The 11,070-nt window shown below is 39.2% G+C and overlaps 1 pseudogene; it reads left to right on the forward strand.

Annotated features, from left to right (window-relative positions):
- The first annotated feature begins 5,356 nt into the window (after positions 1-5,356).
- Positions 5,357-10,783, forward strand: LOC117292851 (annotated as a pseudogene).
- The last annotated feature ends 287 nt before the right edge of the window (positions 10,784-11,070 follow it).

Here is an 11,070-nt window from a genome sequence, read left to right on the forward strand (position 1 = left end):
CCATAAACTAAAAAAGGAGGTATACATTTTAGAAGTTTGTTTTATTAATAGTATTCGGTTTCTCAAAATGCCGGTACCATCAGGGGTCGATTTCACAGAGAGTTCGGCCTAGTTCTAACTTAGGACATAGTCCTTGGAGATATAAGAAACGTATGGCTAGTCCTAAGTTAGGACGATTAACTCTTCCTAACTCGAGATAAGACTAGTCTTACCTCTTTGTGAAATCCACCCCAGCTTCAATAACTTGCATGGGCTAATTCCTTTTTAAATATCAAGTCGGTTTAGTCATTAGAACATATTTCTTTACCGTTTTGCCAAAGCCAGTATTGGCATGATTGGCCCCGAAAAGGTTTTCTATAATGACACCGTTTTGACAAAAAATGGTGTGCAGCTACAAAACCAGTATTGGCTCAATGAGAGGTTTTCTGCCTGTTTTCCCAAATGGTGTGCCACAAAACCAGTATTGGACCACTGCAGGTTTTCTACCACTTTCCCAAAATGGTGCACCGCTACAAAACCAGCATTGGCCCATTAAAGGTTCATAATTTTGCCGAAACGGTGTGCCGCACAAAACCAATATTGGCCAAGACAGGCAAACCTCCGTCCTAACTAAAATAGTTTGCCTCTATAAAACCGACATTGGCCCAGTGTGGGCACTTTACTAGCAAGGACATGACGCTTGACCGGAAGAAGGCCAGCACTGGCCCAATTCTGGCTCAATATCATCATCAATCCTTAATGCTCAAAGAGTCTCTAAGTAAAAAAGGGTTTGAAAATTAGTTGTGTAGTTCTTGAGGTATGGTCCCACTTCCGGTTGACCCTGAAGTAGAGGTCAACAAGGGGACACATTTTTCAAAGTTAATATTTAACACAAAGGAGTGTGCAACTGAAACAAAAGTTTGAAAATCGGTTGTATAGTTCTCGAGATATGGTCCCACTTCCGGTTGACCCGGAAGTAGAGGTCAACATGGGGTCGCGGAAACTGGAACAAGTTTGAAATAGGTTGTATAGGTCTTGAGATCTGGTCCCAATTCAGGTTGACCCGAAAATAGAGGTCAACATGGGGTCACGGTTTTCCAAAGTAAAAATTTAAAAGGAGTCTATAACTGAAACAAAAAATGAAGATTGATTGTGTAGTATAACTGAAACAAAAAATGGGCCAACTTCCGGTTGACCCGGAAGTATACTTCTTGAGATATGGCGCTCTACTAAGATTTACTAATTAAATATGCAAATGAAGATCACAAGGTTAATTAATTAATAATTTAAAACAAAATTACGTTTAGAGTAAAGCTTATTTTAAAGCTTCAATTTTATATAAGATGTAACTCTTTTATCTTTATACTTTACATCCCCCCCCCTAAATTAAGAACTTTATATAGTACGTTTTTCGCTTTGGATTCAATTAATACGTGCCTCTCCGTTTATTACAAGGAAATATTTGTATAATACTTTACCTAGCCTTTTATAAAACGTGTTGAGTGCGATCCGGTCTGTGTTTGTCCATCTTATTCATGATGCACATATATGTGTTTTCCATCAAAACGGTTTTTGTGTGGTCATAATGTTCTCACCTCCGGGTCTGTTTACACAGGGCTACTTGTATGATTTCAGATTTCCCCTTACACACACAACTATCGGTAGAGACTCTTGTTCAAAAACATTTCCCTTCACTGAATATAAATATTTGTATTTCCCCGGCATACACCATTTCAAGAAGACGACAACCAATTGTGGTACATAGATAACCCTTCCACACCCTCTCCTACCCATTTGTTATTATTATTATTATCTTTTTAGAAAGAGCTGATTAATTTGATGTTTGTTGCGTTCCCCCTTACATAGTTATACAATGGTACTCTTCTACAAATGTTTGGCAAGTCAGTCAACCCGCTGGTGAGTGTAATTTATTCCTCCATGGTGGTGTGAACTAGAAAATACCAACAACTAATATCCACAATCTACACAATCATAGGTTTTGAAGTAGGCCTGCACCGACCGGACGCAAAATTCGGATATCCCAAAATCCCATCACCGGTTGCAAAATGTGACCGATTGCAAAAAGCCACCACCATTCCCTAAAGTTGACTGATTGCAAAAAGCCACCTCCGATCCCTTAAGTTGACCGATTGCAAAAACCATCACCGATCCCTAAAGTTGACCGATTGCAAAAAGCCACCACCGATCACTAAAGTTGACCGATCGCAAAAAGCCACCACCGATCACTAAAGTTGACCGCATGCAAAAAGCCATCACCGATCCCTGAAGTTGACCGATTGCAAAAAGCCACCACCGATCACTAAAGTTGACCGATTGCAAAAAGCCACCACCGATCACTAAAGTTGACCACCGATTGCAAAAAGCCATCAACGGTCGTGAATATGCATGACCGATCGCTATATACCATCACCGATCATGAATATGCATGACCGATCGCTAAAATGGACCACCGATCGTGTTTTATCACCGCTCGCTAAAGTTGATCACCGATCGCATAGGACCACCACCGATGACAAATTTGATCACCGGTTGCAAAAGACCATCACCGATGATTAAATGCCTCTTTGGCGTTCCATATCCACGAGGCCTGTGTGTTCTGCTCGAAATAGTGCATCGTTTGACTGTACGCGTGATTTCCATTCATGTTTTGACAAGTCTCAGGTCATTGTACTTACAACGTAGCGCTAGTTTAATGGTGTACCAACATTTTACAATTGAAGTCCGCTCATATCATATTCGGCGTCAAATTGGTCCCCTGTTCGCCCTTCTCATGGCTTAATTATCAAAACGGAATTAAAGACGAAGCTTCGCTGAGATGGCCACCTACTTCAGTGATTCGTATGACTTTTAATTATGTGAGAAAATGCAACCAGAAAAAGACGAACATTGGTTATGTTTTGATCAAACACCGGGAAGCGGATTCGTGACATCGACTCGTGAAGGGTGTTTCTAACCGGCACTCACGGCAGTGTTTAGCGCGCTACACGGTAAAGCTTTGTGTGAAAATCATTGCTTTTCAAAATAAGTGTTTATTTAATGCCTAACAAAATCTAACGTGCATCCCAGTTATCGTAGTTGTATCTGTACCCGTGTCGTATACTTGCGAAACCTCTGTAATACTTAATAAATAAGTCTTTTACAGTTATTTACTTCACAAGTCTAAAATTAGTAAACTGTTGTTTCGTATAAAGTTTCCCCAAATCCAGTTTACCATTTAAGAAGTTTACTCTTGAGTTAAACATCACAAGGATCACAAAACCTTCAAACTTTGCACATAGTTAGCTCTTTACTAATAAAATACATCGCTTTAATAAGTATTAACCTTAGCATTTATTTTCTCTGCAAAGAAAGGTATAAATGTAATAGATTTACATTTTTACTTTCTGTGAAAATTAAAAATCTATCAACAATCTGTTCATAGATTTAATTTTCCTCGTGTTCTTCTTTCCCTCTGAACCTTCCCAAGCAATTTTAAACAAAAGTAAAGCTTGTACAAACTTAAAACTTACTGTGTACATAGGCAATAGTGAGTAGATGAAACCGCCACTTTTTTGGAATGATGACGACATTAATGACGTCATGACAAGGTTTTTAATGTTGAAAAAATACCATTTGCTTGTTGCTGTATCTCAACGAATATAAAAGCTATGATGTTCATACTTAGGCATCGAATAGATAAAGACTTGGACAACATTTGAACAAAAGTAAAGCTTGTACAAAATTAAAACTTACTATGTTCATAGGCAATAGTGAGTGGAATAAACCGCCACTTTTTTGGAATGATGACGTCATTGATGACGTCATGACAGGATTTTAATTTTGAAAAATGACCATTTGCTTGTTGCTGTATATCAACGAATACAAAAGATAAAGACTTGGGAAACATTTGAAAAGTTAACGCCAAAATCGTACGACCTTAACTTCCGGGTCGTTACCCTGGGTCAAAGTTCGCCTTTGTGTTTTTTTCATCAAAAAAACAACTTTTGAGCTTAACTACGGCATAACTCAAGATTGAGATCGATTTGAACCTTGAAACTCAACAGATAGTTGAACCTTCAAAATGACGTTATCGGGTATTAAATAACAATAAAACAACGTTTAAAATTTGTAAAAATCATATGGCGCGAAAGTTTTTGGGGGAATTCCCAACAGCGCTCTCTTTTTGCCCACCAAAGAGGGCGCTGTTGATTATCAAATCTGTGTACAGCATCAAGTGCAGGGGTGAGCTAGATTTTTAAAGGGCTTTCATAAGTTGCAAACAAAAAAACTGATGCCAATCTCACACAAACATATTGCATTTGTGAAGAAACAAGGCGTTCAAAAGTGTGATACAACTTTAACTATAAAATAACGACACATTGTATAAAAACATCTTTATGGTTCAATGTTTTTGAACTACGTCATCACGTAACGTCCAACCGAACACCGTGTTTTTGTAATTAACAAAAAACACTATGTCTAGTATTATGTTTTTTATTATGTTATTATTATTAAGGGAAGCAATGTGTGGTGAAGAGGTTTTCAACTAGTGGTTTAATCCCATAGAGGCCTAGTTCTTGATAATTTTACCGAGACGAATTCGAAGTAAATTATAAAGAACCAGGCCTCGGCGGCGGGTTTAAACCACTAGTTGAAAACCGATTCAACACACTTTGATTCCCATTAAATACCTTTTCGGTAAAAAAACATCATAAGTTTTTGGTCAAAAAGTAAAATTAATGCAAAATTATATTGTTAAATATTATTTCTTTCAACACAACACCCCTCCAGCTATGAAATGGTGAAGCCCTCCGCCGCCCCCTCTGGTAAACAACTCCTTATAAGGGAATGCTGTGCGCGTCAGGCGTATCACGTGATGTGGCATAACTGTTTCAGCCGTTGCTCTCGACCACGGTACAGGTACAAGGTCGCGTGTCACGCCCGGCCCATGAATGAACACTTTTTACCGGTCATAAACAAAGGTTTATACACACCCACGTGACGCGCTCTCCACCAATAGGAATAGCAAAACTGTCTAAGGTATTTATGAATAATTATTAGTTTATTCGGCATAAAAACGCATACAAAATACAAACATAAGGGAATTTGCCACCAGTGTCATATTATCTATAAAGAGGTGTTTTAACCTGGATAAATCATGGATGAATCAGTCTTCATGGACATGGATCCCTCCCATTCAATTTCTCCGCTGCCCCTCCCAAACCCTCCTCCCACTTGGCAATGGCTGTAAGTGACCAAATGAGGGCCTATTTTCACAAAGCTGCCAAACCGTGACGGGTGAATACCGACGACTGTTTTCAGTCAGTTACTGAATGTAACAAAACAGCCGCCAACAATAACACTTTAGGTCATCACTACGGCGATGGGCAGATTGGTGTATATGAATGAGCTGCTCCCATAATTTTTAATAAGTAATTGAAAACAAGCCCGACTGTACTCTTTTGAACATTAGTATTTTCTCGACACAGGGCTCAACCAAGCTCCATATCCTGGACAATTAGACAACGAAATGTCGATTTTCCGGTCATTTGTTGTGGTTTGTTTTGCCATGATGATGGTGCAGCTGCTGACGCTGTCAACAGTGCAAGGTAAATTTACGATTACTATTAAAAAATAAATATCAGGTCCTTGCTCAGCTGTTGCTCTATTCTATGAATATGATGAGATACCCCTTCTCTAGAAACTATACTCCCGTGAGCCTATAGTTTCTAAGTAGAACTTGAAGTAAGAGTTACTACGGTACTATTGTAGCTATATTACCTGATTGTTTTATATTTTGTTTAAACTCTCATCAGGTGAATATTATAAATACCAAGCTGACAACAGCAAATATCTCATTACATTTATTTACTAGCATTTGTTGGATAAGTTTCCATATCCATTATCCTGCCACCAATTTTTCATGTTTTTTTTATGAAGTAAAACGGTGTCTTATTTACTCAAATGAGATATTCCTTATTGTTAAAAATAAGTGAAAAAGTTGTGGGAGGATTCAGAAAATTGTCCGATCTTGCATCTGTTGCTTGACAATGCAAAATCAAAAACGAAGCAACCTGAAAAGGGCTGTCACGCGCTGTTACACTGACCCTATACACTGTATTAGTAAAATGCAAAACCAGTCAGTGAGAAATTCATTTTACGGTTTCGCTGAGCAAGGCAGTTTATCATTTAAGGACGATAAACGTAACTACTGAAATCTAGGTAACAGGCCTGGAATTACATGGAAGGGCACAAAGGCCTTGGCCAAAGTGCCCCTTATTTCAATAGGAAGTGCCCTATCTTTGCAAATTAAAAATGGCCTTGCCCTCTCAAAAGATGAAATTCCAGCAGGCCTGCTGAGAAGTAAATGAGTATGACTTTAAGTACTCTGTCTGAAAGACCTGAAATGTGTTTTCTCTTTTTTAACAAAAGGTGTGAGAACCACAGCAACCGTTTACTACAATGGCGGTAAGTTCTCTTACAAGGTTGGTGTGCTGGACAAGTCAGGTGTGGCTTATGGAGCCTTCAACGACACCACAGACACCACTGGATGGGGGGTACTTGATGTCAAGTTTGGTCCGACGTCTTCGTACCAGGAAGACCTGATCAGGATGAAGGCAGCGGGGATGCTAGAAGGCATTCTAACCAGCCAGTAAGTGTGTGATACAACACCGAAGATTCTACACAAACAAAATTGAAGACGAGTAACAATACTGTAGGCCTACCAAGCCATTTGTTTTAGAAGCTCTTGTTACACTAATTGTAATAATAATGGGCTTTTATATCGCGCTTTTTTCGCACCCGACAGGCTCCTTAAAGCCATTGGACCCTTTCGGTTCAGGAAAAAAAAAAAAAATTCACAGATTTACAAATAACTTACTGGGTTTACAGAAGGTAATGGTGAAAGAATTCTCTTTAAATGTTATTCCATGAAATGCTTTACTTTTTGAGAAACCAGCAAAACAATATAAATTCTCGTTAACGAGAATTACGGATTTATTTGAAACACATGTCATGACACGGCGAAACGCGCGGAAACAAGGGTGTGTTTTTCCGTTGTTTTCTCCCGACTCCGATGACCGATTGAGCCTAAATTTTCACAGGTTTGTTATTTGATATAGAAGTTGTGGTACACAAAGTGCGGGCCTTGGACAACACTGTTTACCGAAAGGGTCCAATGGCTTTAGAGCGCTCCAAAATCATTACCCCTGGTCACTTGGCCTCAAATCATTCCAAACACCATCCTCTGTGCAGAGTATGCACTACTAAGCTAAATCAATCACAAGAACTGTCTTTGCCCTCACAGGTACCTATTTAACCCTGGGTGGAGAGCAGTGTCACGTCCAGGACTCTCGATCTGCTGAACAGAAACACCAGAGCTTGAGTTCAGCGCTCTCATCCACTCGGCAATGACACCCCATGCTCTGAGAAATGATACCACACATAAACAAAAATTGGAATACCTATCCAAAGTGGTTTATAAAACAAAGTAACATTGAATGTATACATGTATGTCCATCTTACTTCAGGCGCATATACCAGAGTTACGTCAACATGGCCAAGTTTTTTATTGAGAGTCAATCCGCAGAATTTAAGACGATGTTGTCCAGCTTCTTGAAAAAGCAAGACAAGTGGACCCGCCAGATGATAGACAAGAAACAGAGTGATCCATTTTGGCAAGGAGTTGGCCTCATTATTGCCCAGTTTGATGGGCTTGTCGCTGGCTACAACCTGGTACCCTACCAAAATAAGGTAAAGCTATTATTTGGTCAGGAATCCATTTTGATTATGTGTTAAGTCTAATCTTCTTAACAACTTCACTTTGGTATTTTTTACAGTGACTCTGTGCAGTATAATTTGGGGGAATTGCCTGAATAAGGGCTCTATGGCTCTCCTCCACTTGGCACTGTCCATTGCATCCCTTGCATCGACTCCAAGCAGTTACATATGTCACATGGAGCTCTAGTGGATGTCTTGTGGGGATCAAACAAACCACCACAAATTCAACAATTTGGTTGTTGAGGTACCTTATCTGTGTTATTGATTGAGGAAGGGTTAGTTAATCCCTCATGAGAGTTTGTGTTATTATTATTATTGTTATTATTATTATTTATTGGGCACTGGGTGGTCTGTGGAGGAGGCAGAACTGGCAGCTCAAGACCGGTCTATTTGGAAGCGTCTCACAAGTCACGCAGCCGATGCAGAAATGCATGATGCTAACCGATAATGATGATTATTGTTTATTTGACCTCAACAAAAGTGCAACGATAACTCAACGAACCAATCAAAATAATAATGAATACAATCATTATTCAAGCATGTGATTTCTAATCATTTGTTCTTCTTGATCTCTTCACAGTCCTTGGACTTGCTAGCATTGTCTTTTCTAAACAATCTTGGAGATGTACTAGACCTTCAGCATGCACTGGATCCATCCAGCTTCCCTAACTCGGAGAAAGATGATCCTAAGTCAGAGAGCAAGAATAGATTTTATGGACTAAACAACCACTGCTCAGCTCTTATAAAGGTGAGTCAAACTACTACATAGGTGACTTGTCAGGGCTCAAAATTAAAGGCACTGGACACTTTTGGTACATACTCAAAATAATTGTTAGCATAAAAAACTGACTTGGTATGTGCAATGGAGAGCTATTGGTATTATAAACATTGTGAGAAACAGCTCCTTTTGAAGCAACTTTGTTTTTGAGAAAGAGGTAATTTGTTACTCAAATATTAAAACTCTTTAGGCCTGAAGCCTTTTTTAGGCATCTGAAAGCATACAAATTTGTGCAACAAGGGTGTTTTTCTTTCATAATTCACTTGCAACTTCGATGACCAAGAAAGTAAACCATTCTCAATGTCACTATTTGAGTCTGTAAGTACTTTTCAATTGTATATTTTCAATTGTGTTTTCAATTAAGGTAACCCAAGTTAATATGTGCCCATTTTACTTACAGGCTCTCCCGGGATTTGAAGACGTCCTAATGTCACATTCATCTTGGTTTACTTATAGCGCCATGCTACGTATCTACAAACACTACAGCTTTGATTTATCCTTCAGTTATGCTGCAGCCAAGAGAATGTCCTTTTCTAGTTACCCAGGTAATTACTGTAATAAAATCTAATAAAAAACACCTGCCATTTAGGGGGGGACACAGGTATTTCTTGATAGAGCTGCATTTGACTTTTTCAACCCTCTCTTCTTGATTGAATTTTCCTTGTTGCCATTCCTGTTTGTTATTCCAAGTGGGCAATGTATTTTATTCCATATTTTCTCTATTGTTGATTAGCATCTGTTGGTAAGCCTATAGCTAGATAGATAAAATTGTTTACCAAAAAACTGTCTTACAACAATTTGGCATTTATAATCATAACAATACAAGATATCTGTTATTTCATAAGCAGTATTTGGCATACCATCCTATACCACCCTCCTCCCCTGACAACCCACAGTCTACTGACACGCCTCAGGGCTCTCCCACACAATGGGCAACCCACACAATAGCCCTGAGCCAACCAAGGAACCAATCAGAGCACTGATTTTCTACCTTCCGCCCAGGTAATAGTAAAAAAGCAGGACAGTTCTTTTCAGAACTGAGAAGTCTCCTGAAAAATCTACTCAGCGGTAGTAGAATATATAGCAAGACAGTTCTTTAAAGAACAAAATCTACCCGGCAAGCAGATACGCACATGGTGTTACCGCAAACCAAATATATAATTAGGCAACATTTTAACAGTATCTGAGGTCTCCCTCCCCACATTGCATCCCCACTCTACCCCTGCCACCACACTATACTTCAGCTCTTTCCTTCCTCCTCTTCCTTCCCCAACTCTATCTGCTTTCCACTCTGTTACAAAAAGATGAAATAATAATAATAACGGCTTCTTATAAAGTGATCATAACCATCACTTAGTGACACTCAAGGCGCTTTAACAATCAGTATTTTCCTTTAAGGTATTGTGGAACTACGCTTTACCAATTCCTCTTTATTAGAACCATGTAATGGTTTATTACAAGGTGCTGTAAATGGGTTTTGTTATGAGGCATTGCATGGTGAGGTATATTTGGTTGGCGGTAACACCGTGTTTTTTGTCTAACTTGCAAGGTTGATTTTGTTCTTAAAGGCACTGGGCACCTTTGGTAAAGACCAGTCTTTTAACTTGTTGTATCTCAACATATTCATAAAATATTAAACCTTTGAAAAGTTGAACTCAATTGGTTGTCGAAGTTGCGAGAGGTTAATGGATGAAAAAAAAACCTTGACGCACAAGTTATAAACTTTCAGATGCTTGAATTCGAGACCTTTGCAGCTGAGGTCTCGAATTCAATTCAAATGTTTTATTGAGAAATAATTTCTTTCTCAAAAACTACACTACATCAGAGGGAGCAGTTTCTCGGAATTCCTTTGCTCGTTACTAAGTAAGTTAACACCAGAAGTAATACCAATAGTGTCCAGTGCCTAAAGAAAACTAGTCCTGCTACATATTCTACTGCCGCGGAGTAGATGTTTGGGTTTTGGGAGAGTTTCTGAAAGAACTGTCCTGCTTTTTAACTCTTTAAAACTTGGCATTTGTTTTTTGACCCCCCAGGGATGCTGGAATCATTAGATGATTTTTATTTACTGAGCAGCAGCAGGTAATGTTACAAACTACCAATATGTCTTCAACCAGACTCTTTACGACTTGGTGGACGCCAGACACCCTGCCTGCCTGGGTACGAGTCAGGGTAGCTAACCTAATGGCCAATAGCGGCTCCCAATGGGGGCAGATTGTAGGCAGGTATAATTCTGGTGAGTCAAATTAATTTATTTCATCTAAATCAATCTAGTGCAGTTCAGTTCAGTCAAGCGGAGTCTATTAAGCTATTTCAATAGGTTGGGCACAATATTATGACCTACCTGGTTTGGGTAAGTTTGTGTTATACACCCAAACCAAAACAGTGCACTGCGCCTATAGCAGGCCTGATTTCCATAGGTAACAAGGCCATTGCCTCATCAGTGCTCCCTGTTCATTGGCACTGGTGCCCTTGAAATGCTCTAGTGTAAATTTAAATTTTTGCTCGTAGGGTGGCCTTTACCAAGGAGAAAAAGA

Source organism: Asterias rubens, chromosome 7 (assembly GCF_902459465.1).
Source record: "Asterias rubens chromosome 7, eAstRub1.3, whole genome shotgun sequence".
Classification (NCBI taxonomy): Eukaryota; Metazoa; Echinodermata; class Asteroidea; order Forcipulatida; family Asteriidae; genus Asterias; species Asterias rubens.